At 44.6% G+C, this 14,891-nt stretch overlaps 1 long non-coding RNA gene across 2 annotated transcripts in view; it reads right to left on the bottom strand.

Moving 5' to 3' along the window:
- Positions 1 to 2,802: 2,802 nt before the first annotated feature.
- The window catches only part of LOC141058993 (uncharacterized), a 188,607-nt gene continuing 176,518 nt past the window's right edge, over positions 2,803 to 14,891 (bottom strand). The window contains exons 2-4 of one of the 2 annotated variants that reach the window (XR_012222359.1): positions 7,854 to 7,903; positions 7,666 to 7,779; positions 2,803 to 3,900 (exon numbers count right to left, since the gene is read on the bottom strand). This is a non-coding gene — a long non-coding RNA (uncharacterized lncRNA). Of the gene's footprint in view, positions 3,901 to 7,665; positions 7,904 to 14,891 lie in introns of both variants that reach the window. The other variant, XR_012222358.1, reaches the window with a different exon arrangement.

Raw genomic sequence — 14,891 nt, 5'->3', positions numbered from 1 at the left:
ATTTTTTTTTCATTAGAATTAGGTTTAGGGCGAACTAGGATTAGGGTAAGAATTAGAATTAGGGATTAGGGTTGGGATTAGGGTTAGGGTTGTGTTGGGGTTAAGGGTTGGAGCAAGAATTGAGGGGTTTCCACTATTTACCAACTTTGGGGGTCTAAAAATTGAATCTAAAAAATCACTTTTGTGGAAATAAAAAAGACCTTTTATTTTCACGGCTCTCGGTTTATAAACTTCTGTGAAGCGCTTGGGGGTTCAAAGTGCTCACCACACATCTAGATAAGTTCCTTAGGGGGTCTAATTTCCAAAATGGGGTCACTTGTGGGGTGTTTCCACTGTTTAGGCCCATCAGGGGCTCTGCAAACGCAACATGACGACCGCAGACCATTCCATCAAAGTCTACATTCCAAAATGGCACTCCTTCCCTTCCGAGCTCTCCCATGCACCCAAACAGTGGTTCCCCCACACATATGGGGTATTGGCGTACTCAGGACAAATCGCATAACAACTGTGGGGGTATGATTTCTCCTGTTAAACTTGTAAAAATAAAAATTTGGGGGCGAAAAGATCATTTTTGTGGAAAAAAAATGGATTTTTTATTTTCATAGTTCTACGTTATAAACTTCTGTGAAGCACTTGAAGGTTCAAAGTGCTCACCACACATCTAGATAAGTTCCTTAATGGGTCTAGTTTCCAAAATGTTGGAGGTTTCCACTGTTTAGGTACATTAAGGGCTCTCCGAACGCAACATGGCATCCGATCTCAATTCCAGCCAATTCTGCGTTGAAAAAGTCAAACTGCTCTCCATCCCTTGCAAGCTCTGCCGTGTGCTGAAAAAGTGGTTTATCCCCACATATGGGGTATCAGCATATTCAGGAGAAATTGTACAACAAATTTTGTGGTTGATTTTCTCTTTTAACACTTGTGAAAATAAAAAAAATTGGTTCTGAAATAAATTTTTTGCAAAAAAAGGTAAATGTTAATTTTTTCCTTCCACATTGCTTTAGCTCCTGTGAAGCACTTAAAGGGTTAATAAACTTCTTGAATGTGGTTTTGAGTACCTTGAGGCATCTAGTTTTTAGAATGGTGCCACTTTTGAGTATTTTCTGTCTTGTACACCCCTCAAAATGACTTTAAATATGATGTGGTCCCTAAAAAAATGGTTTTGTAAATTTTGTTGTAAAAATGAGAAATCGCTGGTCAACTTTTAACCCTTACAACTTCCTAACAAAAAAAATGTTGCTTCCAAAATTGTGGTGATGTAAAGTAGTCATGTGGGAAAGGTTATTTATTAAGAAATTTGTGTGACACATCTCTCTGATTTAGAGGCATAAAAATTTAAAGTTTTAAAATTGCAAAATTGTCAAAATTTTCACCATATTTCCGTTTTTTTCATAAACACAAGACTTATCGAAGAAATGTTACCACTAACATGAAGTACAATATGTCCTGAAAAACAATCTCAGAATCAGCAGGATCCATTAAAGCGTTCCAGAGTTATGACCTCATAAAGGGACAGTGGTCAGAATTGTAAAAATTGGCCTGGTCATTAAGCTGCAAACTGGCTCTGTCGCTAAGGGGTTAAACCAATATTTTTATAGAATTTCAGAAAATTTTGAACACACAAAAAGTCAAACAAAACCCATAAGCACATAAAAATAACAAAATAAAATAGCTACCTGTACACATTTTACATATACTCATTAAAGCATAACATCTTTACCACCCAGCATCAATGTTACGGGAACTCCCAGGTTAAACACAGTTATATAAGCTTCAGAGTGCCAAGTAAGGTTTTATATCTTCAATGGAGAGGGGCTGACCTCTGGCTAACCAGCCATGGATCGCCTATACCAGGAATTCTCTTTTTGGCTGAGATGGAATGAGCCAATGCCAGTTCATATTGGCAATGTATATTAACTTTCTCGATCATCTCTTTTATGGAAGGCAAAACTGTTCCCCTTCCACTTAGCTGCCAGTGCTAACCTGGCTGCAATCAAAATATGCGAGAGAGAGCCTCCAAGCACCTGCAGTACTTTATCTGTGCCAATGTGTAAGACTCCCAGATTGGACTTCAAAACCAACTGCACCCCAAGGAACTCTCATAGCAGATCACCAATATCCACCCAAAATTTTGCTACAGCCGGACATGACCACCATATATGTCCTAGTGTCCTCCTTTGCCCACAACCTCTCCAACACGCCTGAGATTAATTAGGACCAAAATGAACTAACTGCAACGGGCATTGGTACCACCTTAAGTGCAGTTTTTTAACTGTTCCAGGTGATTTAGACAAGATGACACTCTTTGCTCCACTCTTAAACCCTCCCTCCATGTCTCTGAGTCCAGGGATATGTCCAGCTCCCCCTCCCAACAAATCATGCATGGTAATTTAGTATCAACAACTGGTCTATTCAAAGTTCTGTATAGAATGGAAATTCCTTTAGATCTCGACTCCGGTCTTAGAATATACCCATTAGCCCTATGGTCCAAGGGAGTCTTAAAGAATGACAACTCTGGTGTAAGCCAACCTGACATAAACAATGCGATATGAAGATGTCAAAAGCGCAAGTACCAAAGGATAGTGCAAAAAAGGACAGCAAAAATAAACAAATACGAAAAACAAAAACAAAAAACAAAAACATGAAACAAAAAGCAGTGTTCAAAAATCCAGATGCATCCTACAAACATCAGTTATCATATGCAGACACAATAACTGCATGGGGCAAGTGAGCTCTTAGAAATCCACCTTCTCTCTCAGCGAAGTTGCTCACAGTCCTGGATTATAAAAATAGTAACCCTCCACAAGGCTCCAGAGAGACGGACTGTGTCCCTCCCTCCATGTCAGGCTGGAAACCACTCCTGGGCAATCTTATTCCCTTGTGACTGCTGCCTAGGAACGAAAGGAATTTTCCAACTGGTGAGTTTATCCTCTACTTGTTTATGGGAATAACATATTCCCATCATATGAAATCAGCAGCTTTACTGGGTTAAACCCCCATCTATATCTTGTATCAACATCCCGAAAGGCTGTACACACGTGTGCATATTTTCTTCTTTTAGCCAAAGTCACAGCAGATACGGGCAACATTGAGCTCTTTCTTATCCTTTGCATAAATATATCCTTGGCGGTAAAAAAGTGTAGTCTTGCCTATGTATCTCTCAGCGTGGGTGTTCTGTAAACTCTGTCTATCATCAAATCTCTGGTGGGTAATTCAGGAAGAATAGCCTGAAGACATTTTTTCAGAAAGGCAGGCAGCTCTTTATCAGTGACCCCCTCCGGCATACCCCTTATGTGGATGTTGTTCCTATGGGATCTGTCTTCAAGGTCATACACTTTACCACTAACCCATGACAATTCCTCTCTGAGCGCCTCATTTTCATCCATCAGAGCATTAAACGATGTAGTGTACAACATTTTATTTTCTACATGGCTGGTGTGCTACCCAGGGCTGATATCTCCCCCTTCATTTCCTGCTGCATAACATGCATAGCTTCCTTTAAGGAGGCCCTTAGGGAAGTTAGAAATCCCTGCATGTCCTCTCTAGTTAGCAGGCCAGTACATTTCTGCTGTTCTCCCGCTGCACCCACACCTCCCCCAGAGCACAGCGAGGACCCCAAGGCAGACGGACGCCGGCACCATTTTAGCTACGGTCCCCGCAGGCATTCCCCTAGCGAAGAAGTCAGGCAATCTTGGTGGGGACCCGCGCTTCAGGGCTCAGCCGCGTGTCATCATATGCCCCAGGCAGTGTAGAAGCTGATGCCGCTTGATTGGAGTAGCAGGGAAGCCTGTAAAAGCCGAATTGAGCCGGTTTAAGTCCGGTGCCTCAGGAGCTCTTCAGCTATGCGGCCTCCACGTTCAGGTGCAAGCTATGCCTTTGTTGTCCCTTTTTTACCTCCTTCTTCTCAATTCATATGGAAAATGTAAGGTAAATGGTAAAACAGGCAGGTGACAAAAATCTATTACATGAATTGAAACTATTAAAATGAACTAAAGGCAATTACAATGTCATGTAGCTCCTGTACAGGTCCATCACATGCTGATATTTGCCATTATCGATGAATGAGTTAGCTGAGGTGCAAACTGTGGATAAACAGCTTTAGTATGTAAGATTTTTTGGTATGCGTTGAAAGTGGCTTTTAAAAGGAATCAAACCAAACCTATTGCTAACTGTGATGATTGTAAGAAACCTTCTTGATCTTGTTTATACTTTTTCTTGGCATTACATACTTGTCAGGTTCTAGGAGTGTCTCAATATGTCATGTGCTGCCAAGAAAAATAAGGAAGGCTTGTCAATATAAATAATTGCTGCCGTTAAAACTTACATTCACATGTATGCAAAATTTGCCATGACTCATGATGATGATATTGTGACAACAGGGAACATATACTGAAAAGACTTATGTCACAGTAGTGAATTCTAAAATGAGCATGTTTTGCAAAAGCCCTACTTACTTTTCTAATTAAATTAGGAATTAAATTATGAATTAGTTTGATTGGTAGGGCTACTAAAATTTATGAATGTTCTATGATTTTTGTCAGTTTGTGGCACCCAAAATACCAGCTACAAAAAAAAGGCAAATTTGAACTTAAGGTCTGAGATAATTTTTTGGTTACTGCCTCCTCGAATTCCATTAGCCATAGCTTTTCATGGTTATGTCTACAAATCTAGAAAGGTTATCTTGACTCAGACAGCACTGGGATATAATGGCACAAAAAAAGAGTAATTTCACCATTAACTCAACAGCAATCAATGACTAGAGATGAGTGGATTTGATGAGATTTAAATTCAATAAATTGTATGGATTTTATCAGGAAATTCATATTTGCATTATCATTATACACTCACTGGCCACTTTATTAGGTACACCATGCTAGTAAGGGGTTGGACCCCCTTTTGCCTTCAGAACTGCCTCAATTCTTCGTGGCAGAGATTCAACAAGGTGCTGGAAGCATTCCTCAGAGATTTTGGACCATATTGACATGATGGCATCACACAGTTGGCGCAGATTTGTCGGCTGCACATCCCTGATGCGAATCTCCCGTTCCACCACATCCCAAAGATGCTCTATTGGATTGAGATCTGGTGACTGAGGAGGCCATTTGAGTACAGTGAACTCATTGTCATGTTCAAGAAACCAATCTGAGATGATTCGAGCTTTATGACATGGCGCATTATCCTGCTGAAAGTAGCCATCAGATGTTGGGTACATTGTGGTCATAAAGGGATGGACATGGTCAGCAACAATACTCAGGTAGGCTGTGGCGTTGCAACGATGCTCAATTGGTACCAAGGGGCCCAAAGAGTGCCAAGAAAAAAATCCCCACACCATGACACCACCACCACCAGCCTGAACCGTTGATACAAGGCAGGATGGATCCATGCTTTCATGTTGTTTACGCCAAATTCTGACCCTACCATCCGAATGTCGCAGCAGAAATCGAGACTCATCAGACCAGGCAACGTTTTTCCAATCTTCTACTGTCCAATTTCGATGAGCTTGTGCAAATTGTAGCCTCAGTTTCCTGTTCTTAGCTGAGAGGAGTGGTACCCAGTGTGGTCTTCTGCTGCTGTAGCCCATCTGCCTCAAAGTTCGACGCACTGTGCGTTCAGAGATGCTCTTCTGCCTACCTTGGTTGTAACGGGTGGCAATTTGAGTCACTGTTGCCTTTCTATCAGCTCGAACCAGTCTGCCCATTCTCCTCTGACCTCTGGCATCAACAAGGCATTTCCGGCCACAGAACTGCCGCTCACTGGATTTTTTTTCTTTTTCGGACCATTCTCTGTAAACCCTAGAGATGGTTGTGCGTGAAAATCCCAGTAGATCAGCAGTTTCTGAAATACTCAGACCAGCCCTTCTGGCACCAACAATCATGCCACGTTCAAAGGCACTCAAATCACCTTTCTTCCCCATACTGATGCTCGGTTTGAACTGCAGGAGATTGTCTTGACCATGTCTACATGCCTAAATGCACTGAGTTGCCGCCATGTGATTGGCTGATTAGAAATTAAGTCTTAACACACAGTTGGACAGGTGTACCTAATAAAGTGGCCAGTGAGTGTATATTGCTATAGCGCCATTTATTCCTTGATGCTTTATATTTGAAAAGGGATATACCTGATAAAAATAAATATAATAATCTTAAACAATATAAGTCACTGACTGGTACAGGAGGAGAGAGGACCCTGCCTGGGAGGGCTCATAATCTACAAGGAATGGGTGAGGATACAGAAGATGAGGGCAGAGCAGGTCGTGCGGCGGTTTGGTGTATGGGAGTTATGGTAGGTTGTAGACTTGTTGGAAGAGGTAGGTCTTCAGGTTCCTTTTGAAGGTTTCCATGGTAGGTGAGAGTCTGATATGTTGGGACAGAGAGTTCCAGAGTAAGGGGATACACGGGAGAAATCTCGTATGCAATTGTGGGAAGAGGAGATAAGAGAAGAGTAGAGAAGGATATCTTGTGAGGATCAGAGGTTGTGTGCAGGAAAGTACCATGAAATTTGGTCACAGATGTATGGAGGAGACAGGATGTGGATGGCTTTGTATGCTAAGGTTAGAGTTGTGAACTTGAGTCTCTGGGCAATGGGGAGTCAGTGAAGGGATTAACAGAGAGGAGAGGCTGGGAATAGCGGGGTTATAGGTGGATTAGTCGGCAGTGGAGTTTAGGATAGATTGGAGGGGTGCAAGAGTGTTAGAGGGGAGGCCACAAAGCAAGAGGTTGGAGTAGTGGACGCTGGAGATGATGAGGGCTTGCACTGTTTTTTGCAGAGTCTTGGCTGAGAAATGTGCGGATCTGGGAGATATTTTTGAGTTGAATTTGGCAATAAGTTTGAAGGGCTTGGATGTGTGGTCTGAAGTAGAGATCAGGGTCAAGGATTACCACAAGGCAATGAGCTTGCTGGACTGGAGAGAGTGGAAAGCCATTGACTATGATGGATAGGTCTGTTGGGGGGTTGAGTGAGACGGTAGAAAGATTATGAATTCTATTTTGTCCATGTTAAGTTTTAGAAATTTAGCAGAGAAGGATGAAATAGCATACAGACATTGTGGGATTCTGGTTAGTAAGGAGGTGATATTGAGTCCAGAGAGGTAGATCTGTGTGTCATAAGCATAGAGGTGATCGTGAAAGCTGTAGGACTCTATGAGCTGTACCAAGCCAAAGCTGTAGATGGAGAAGACTAAGGGACCTAGGACTGAACCTTGGGGACACCAACAGATAGGGAGCAAGGTGAGGAGGTGGTGTGTGAATGGGAGATGCTAAATGTCCGGTCTGTTAGGTATGAGGAGATCCAAGATAGGACCAAGTCTGTGATGCCAAGAGATGAGAGAATCTGTAGTAAGAGGGAATTGCAGTAAATTTATTCTCTGCAAAGTGAATGTCCCTGACAATAGTTGCATACTAAACATAAGATGTGAATAAAAAAAACAACTAATACTAACCTCATCACTCACCAACACTTCTCAGTGTCTCCTGTTTGATCCTCGTTTCCTCTTCCTACTACTGACACAATCTAAAACCCAGGCATCTTTACCCTAGGCCGGGACTTCTGCTGACTACAACTAGGCCTGGGATATCCTTGTGCAGGTGCAGGTATATACCAGGAATAGTCAGGACCTGAAAACCCGGCCTAAAGTGTGTGTCATGATTGACATTTTTGTGACCTTACCTTACAACTAGCATGCACAGGAATATCACTGGTGTATTCGCACATGAATGTCCTGGTCTAATGTGCACATGCCCAGGTTTTCAGTGAGTGATGATGCTAAGAAGCGCTGAGGACCTATGGGAGAGAGAGAGCATCGGAGGCGGCTGGAGAAATGAGCAGCGGTAAGGTATTATTTTGTTTTGTTTAACCTTTTGCCAGTCCTCTACAGTTCAGTAAAATAGTGGACAGACAGCCCCATCTAAAAAAAAATTGGAAGAGATTTAAAAAATAGAAAAAGCTTTTAAAAATGCAAATAAATATGAACAAATTCCAAAAAAATTACAATAAAGAAAAAAAAAATAAGCATATTTAGTATTTCTACATAGTACAGCAAAAGGGCATAAAATAAAAAAAATAGAAGAAACGCAGCCATATTTACCAACAATAGGTCACAAAATTATTGCCCTAAAGCAGACCTGGGCAAAGTGTTGCCCACTGGCCACATCTGGCTCTCTGGCAGCCTGCAGACCGAGACAGCCGTGGGGCTGGAAACCAGAGGTCCGCGGGAGGCACCATGCCTGCTGGCTGGCTCTCTCCATTTTCTCCTTAGGCGCAGTCAGCATTGGTGGAGGAAGCATGTGAAACAGCTGACGCGATGTCGGCATCTCATTGCATCAGCTGTGTACCACCAGAGAGTCAACGCACCAGAGGCAGAGAGAGGAGTAGAGAGACAGGGAACAGGACCGAGGCGAGTATGTGGTGGTCTTTTTTTTTCATGTGTATGAACATGGGAATTCAATGGGGGTGACAGACAGTACATGGGGATTCTATGGGGGTGACATACAGCACATGGGGATTCTATGGGGGTGACATACAGTACATGGGGATTCTATGGGGGTGACAGACAGTACATGGGGATTCTATGGGGGTGACACAGAACATGGGGATTCTATGGGGGGGTGACATGCAGCACATAGGGATTCTATGGAGGTGACATGCAGCACATAGGGGGATTCTATGGGGGTGACATACAGTATATGATGATTCTATGGGGTGACAGACAGTACATGGGGATGACAGACAGCACATGGAGATTCTATGGGGGTGACAGACAGTACATGAGGATTCTATGGGGGTGACACAGCACATGGGGATTCTATGGGGGGGTGACATGCAGCACATGGGGATTCTATGGAGGTGACATGCAGCACATAGGGGGATTCTATGGGGGTGACATAAAGCACATAGGGATTCTTTGGGGGGTGACAGACAGCACATGGGGATTCTATGGGGGTGACATGCAGCACATGGGGATTCTATGGAGGTGACATGCAGCACATGGGGGATTCTATGGGGTGACATAAAGCACATGGGGATTCTTTGGGGGTGACAGACAGCACATGGGGATTCTATGGGGGTGACAGACAGCACATGGGGATTCTATGGGGGTGACAGACAGTACATGGGGATTCTATGGGGGTGACAGACAGTACATGGGGATTCTATGTGGGTGACATACAGTTAATGTTGAGCATTCCGATACCGCAAATATCGGGTATCGGCCGATATTCGCGGTATTGGAATTCCGATACTGAGTTCCGATACTTTTTGCATATCGAATACCGGAATCGGAAGTTCCCATAATGCTATGAGCCAGTTTGATTTGATTCAGCCAATGAGGACTCCTCAGAAGTGTGGGCACATCCTGTTAGGCATGTAGGCATGTTAACTAATGGCATGGCTGTGATTGGCTGCTGAAATGATGTCATGATGCACTATAAAAGCCGCCGCCATTTAGGGTTCACTCTGCTGTGAATTCAGTTAGGGACAGGCTGCTGTTCAAGACTCTGAGGGACAGTTAGAGATAGCGATTTGCTATATAATATTGTGCTTTACCCAGGCTACATTATCAATCACTGTAGCTTTCTTTTGCCTTGCAGCGCTGTTCACAGCTGTCTGCAAGGTCTGTGTGAGTGCAGCTCACGCTGTAGTGTGTCCTGCAGCCACCTCTGGTTGTAGGCCGCTCAGCGTGCGTCACTGCCTCATACATATTTATTTTTGTTTTATTGCTGCTCATTTTTCATTAATTCTCCTATTAGTGTGCATCCATCCATATCCATCTACATTGGTTGCAAACACTATAGGGGTAGACAGCGGAGCCTTTCAGTGCTAGTGCCCAGTTCTCTGCACTGTTCACGGCTGTCTGTGAGGTCTCTGTGTGTGAGTGCAGCTCACGTTGTAGTGTGTTCTGCAGCCACCTCTGGTTGTAGTCCGCTCAGCGTGAGTCACTGCCTCATACATAGTCCTTTTTTTGTTTTATTGCAGCTAATTTTTCCTGACTTTTTTCTCCTATTAGTGTGCTTCCATCCGTATCCATCTACATTGGTTGGTTGCAAACACTATATAGGAGTAGATAAAGGAGCCTTTTTGATGGCTTGTGCCCTGCAGCCGCAGCCAGATTAGTATTAGCCTATTTTTTGGAGCCTCATCTATTGTATTGTAGGTTACCTTCCTGCATTGTAATAGCTCCAAAAAGTTTGTGATACTATCACTTTCATATCTTTGGTCACATCCTTTTCGCTTTTTTTGAAAAAAAACACGTAAATAAAGTTCACCAAACACTCCGCTTGACAGTTGTGTAGGCCACATTAGCTCATATTAAAGTGTAGTCCACACACTTTATATAATTAGTGTTTCTTATACCTGTTAGCAGCTGTTCAGGAATAAGCACACTAAGCCCCCCCTTTGTACTTTTCTGCCTATCTTTATCAGTCTACCAAGATGAAGAAGGCAGGGAGTAAGGCACGTGGTCGTGGGCGTGGAGTTTCAGCAGGGAGAGGACGTGGGGATTCTGTGCCTGCTGCGGGCACCAGTGACACAGCATCCCCCAGTTTTACCAGGCAACAGTCCTTTATGCGCAGCTTTGTAGGACCTCGCTGTACCCCACTGCGGCGGGAGGAACAAATTGTAGCCATTGTCGGATGGATGGCAGCTAACACATCAACTTCAATTACTTCCACATCCTCTCAGGGCCAGAGCACTGAAGAGCAACCATCTGTCTCTTCACCACCTGCCAAATTGCCCAGGTAGTCAGAGAGCCCTGGACAGGAGCCATCTCTACTTCTGTTCTCTGAATCTCTTGGCTTGAAAACAGGGGGCCAGCCAAGCAGCATTCTAGAATGTGAAGAAGAGGTAGTATGCAGTGGTGCACAACTGCTTTGTCCCTCTGAATCTGAAGAGTCGGGTGGGCCAGTGCCTATGGTCAGCACACCTCAGTACGCATCAAATGATGAGACTCAGGTGCCACTTTCTGGTACGTACTGTGCTGCGAGACTACCCAGAAGAAGCAGGTGTTTGAAGAGGGGAGTGTAGATGATGAGGTCCTTGACCCATCATGGCGTGAGGAACAGGAATGTGGTGGGAGCAGCTCTGAGGAAGAGATTCCCCGAACGGCCAAAACAGGAGGGAGAAGGAGGGGGCAGACTTGGTTGCCTGTAGCCTCCACTTCGGCACCCGTTAGGAGCATTCCTCTTACAAAACCCAAAACGGGCGCTCCCAGGACTTGCAGTGCGTGGTTCTTTTTTGACACAGTTGCAGATGCCATATGTTTTGTCAAATGCAAGCTGTGTAATCAGAAAGTCAAAAGAGGAAAAAGTGTCAGCAACCTGAATACCACAAATATGTGGAAACATGTGCGGACCAAGCAAGTGGTGGAGTTACAAAGACACACTGAAGACGTAGGCCAACCTACAGAACCCACTCTTCAGCTCGTGTTGTAGCCTCTTCCTCCAGCTCACACACAGCTGGTTCGGCTTCCTCACAGGATCGCCATGGAAGAACCTCTGGCACTGTTGTCCAGAGACCCAGTGACATTCCACCCACAGCACCATGTTCCCTGTCATCCTCACACTCCCAGGCCACTCTACAGCCATCGGTAGCACAGACATGGGAGAAAAGGCGGCCATACTCGGCAAACCATCCTCGAGCATTCTGGGAATGTGGACAGAGCAGGAGACATTGCCGGACACACATCAAGGGATCAGCTGACGTTACTGAACACCAGTAACACAGGAACAAGTGTTGATTGTGCAGACGGCACTTCTGAGCAGCAACTGGCGGTGTTGGAGGCCAGGGTAAATACTAGAGACAGAGTGGAGACAGAGGCCTAATTGGAGCACGTTTAAAATCAGTAGTAGTCTACAACAGATATTAAACTTGATGAAATTAGGCCTCAGCCTACACCCTGATTAACCCTGGGCTCCAACATCGCCAGTTGCTGCTCAGAAGTGCCGTCTGCACAGTCAACATATGCTCCAGTGTTATTGGGGTTCAGAAATGTCATCTGATCCCCAGCTGTGTGTCCGGCAATGTCTCCTGCTCTGTCCACACTCACACCACTACAGATTTTAAACTTGCTCCAATTAGGCATCTGTCTCCACTCTGTTGTATTTTCCCTGGGTTCCAGCACCGCCAGCTGTTTCCCGGCATTGTCTTTGGCACAGGTACTCCCTCCTGCCCAGCCTGGTTCCAGCACGCCTGCTGTTTCCGGATAGTGTCAATGTCACTTTGCCACCAATACGTTGTCCTGTCGTGTTGCGGCCGGGTTAGCCGAGTCTATGGTGCCTGCAGTTTATGGGCTTCCTATGTGGGCTGCGGGATCTGGCAACAAAGGCTAGTTCCGCAGTGCCAATAGGACAAGCACCCCCTGTAGGACTGTGGGTTTCGGTAACTGTGGCCCGCTCGCGGTCTTGCAACTTTGTTTTTCATGGGTACCTTCTGCTACCCATCTGGGTGCCAGTACCGTTAGCTGGTTCTCGGCAGTGCCTTTGGCTTAGGTGCATCCTTCTCGGTATCCGAGTTCCAGCAATGTCTGCTGGTCCTTGGTAGTGCTTTCTAGCACAGGTACCTCCTGCTTAGTAACCAGGTTCTAGCACTGTCAGCTGGTCCTCGGTAGTGCATTGGCTCATGTTCCTTCTGCTGCCCCTCCGGGTTCCAGCACCGTCAGCTAGTCCTCGGTAGTGCCATTGGCTCTTGTTCCTTCTGCTACCCATCCGGGTTCCAGTACCGTCAGCTGGTTCTCGGCAGTTCCTCAGCCTTCTTGTACCTTCTGCTACATTTCCAAGTTCAAGCTTTTGGAAATGGTTTTTGATTATCACTCTGGATCTCCCTGATGACGACCCTGAAGACGACGACCCTGAAGACCACCCCGAAGAAGACGATGACCACAAAAATGATGACCCGGAAGACCACCCCGAAGAAGACGAAAAAGATGACCCTGAAGAAGATGACCATGAGGACAAAGAACATGAAGACAACCACCAAGATACAGAACAACAAGAGACAGAAGACCAAGAAGCAGAAGAACAAAAAGCAGAAGAACATTAAGCATAAGACTAAAAATCAGAGCAAAAGATATTATCTAAATTATAAGCAGAAGAAGACTAAGCAGTGTTTGGGGGTGAGTCCATTCCTCCTCGTGGTGCCCCTGGAAAATGCCTGCTGCTGCAGGCCAAACTGAACGAGGACAAAACCTGTTGTAAATCTTTTGTGACAGGCAGAACAGAAGGTGTAATCTTCAAACTTTTATAGATAACAACTACAGGAATGACTGTCACAAATAAGAATATGATGAAGAAGAAGAATAGCAAGAAGATGAAGAAGTAGAATATGAAGAAGAATAATAGTTGAATAAGAAGAATATGAAGAATGTAAAAAAAAAAATACTAGGAAGAAAGTGAAGAAGAAGAAGATGAAGAAGGTGAAAAAGAAGTTGATGAAAAAGATGCTGCTGCTGCTGAGGATCATGAAGGAGAAAGAGTGGGAGAAGTAAAAAAGAAGGTGAAGAGCATGGAAGTAATGAAACATACATATCTGACAAAATATAAAAAAGGTTAACATAGTCAATATCTTTGTAACTCTGAACGTCTTTAAAAAAAAAAAATATTCCTGGTATTCCATTTGATTGGGCTAAACCTCTATGCCTTTAATGTCTCCTCCAACCTCCCCCAATACATTCTACATTATTATTAGTTGCTTTTCTTCATGTAGAATTAACCTACAAGGAAAGAAAGGGTTTTTTTTAATTCCGATATTTCTTTCCCATTGACTTGCATTGGTTTCCGGTATCGGAATCTGCGATATCTGATACTTTCTGGGTATCGGTCCGATCCAATCCGATCTGATATTTCACGATATCGGATGGTATCGCTCAACACTACAGACAGTACATGGGGATTCTATGGGGGTGACAGACAGTACATGGGGAATCTATGGGGGTGACAGACAGTACATGGGGATTCTATGGGGGTGAAATACAGTATATGATGATTCTATGGGGTGACAGACAGTACATAGGGGGTGACAGACAGCACATGGAGATTCTATGGGGGTGACAGACAGTACATGTTGAATCTAGGGGGGTGACACAGCACATGAGGATTCTATGGGGGGTGACATGCAGCACATAGGGGGATTCTATGGGGGTGACATAAAGCACATGGGGATTCTTTGGGGGGTGACAGAAAGCACATGGGGATTCTATGGGGGTGACATGCAGCGCATGAGGATTCTATGGGCGTGACATGCAGCACATTGGGATTCTATGGAGGTGACATGCAGCACATGGGGGGATTCTATGGGGGTGACATAAAGCACATGGGGATTCTATGGGGGTGACAGACAGTACATGGGGATTCTATGGGGGTGACATACAGTACATGGAGATTCTATGGGGGTGACATACAGTATATAATGATTCTATGGGGTGACAGACTGTACATGGGGATTCTATGGGGGTGAGAGACAGCACATAGGGATTCTATGGGGGTGACATGCAGCACATGGGGGATTCTATGGGGGTGACATACTGTACATGGGGATTCTATGGGGGTGACATACAGTATATGATGATTCTATGGGGTGAAAGACAGTAGATGGGGATTCTATGGGGGTGACATACAGTATATGATGATTCTATGGGGTGACAGACAGTACATAGACATTCTATGGGGGTGACAGACCGCACATGAGGATTCTATGGGGGTGACAGTACATGGGGATTCTATTGAGGTGACAGGCAGCACGTGGGGATTCTATGGGAGTGACATGCAGCACATGGGGATTCTATGGAGGTGACATGCAGCACATGGTGGAATTCTATGGGGTGACAGACAGCACATGGGGATTCTATGGGGGTGACAGACAGCACATGGGGATTCTATGGGGATGACAAACAGTGCATGGGGATT

The sequence above is a fragment of the Dendrobates tinctorius genome, unplaced genomic scaffold (assembly GCF_039654945.1).
Source record: "Dendrobates tinctorius isolate UK_male_01 unplaced genomic scaffold, ASM3965494v1 ptg000223l, whole genome shotgun sequence".
NCBI classification, from domain to species: Eukaryota; Metazoa; Chordata; class Amphibia; order Anura; family Dendrobatidae; genus Dendrobates; species Dendrobates tinctorius.
Note: the sequence above shows the minus strand (reverse complement) of the source record. Positions and strands in the feature narration are given on the sequence as shown.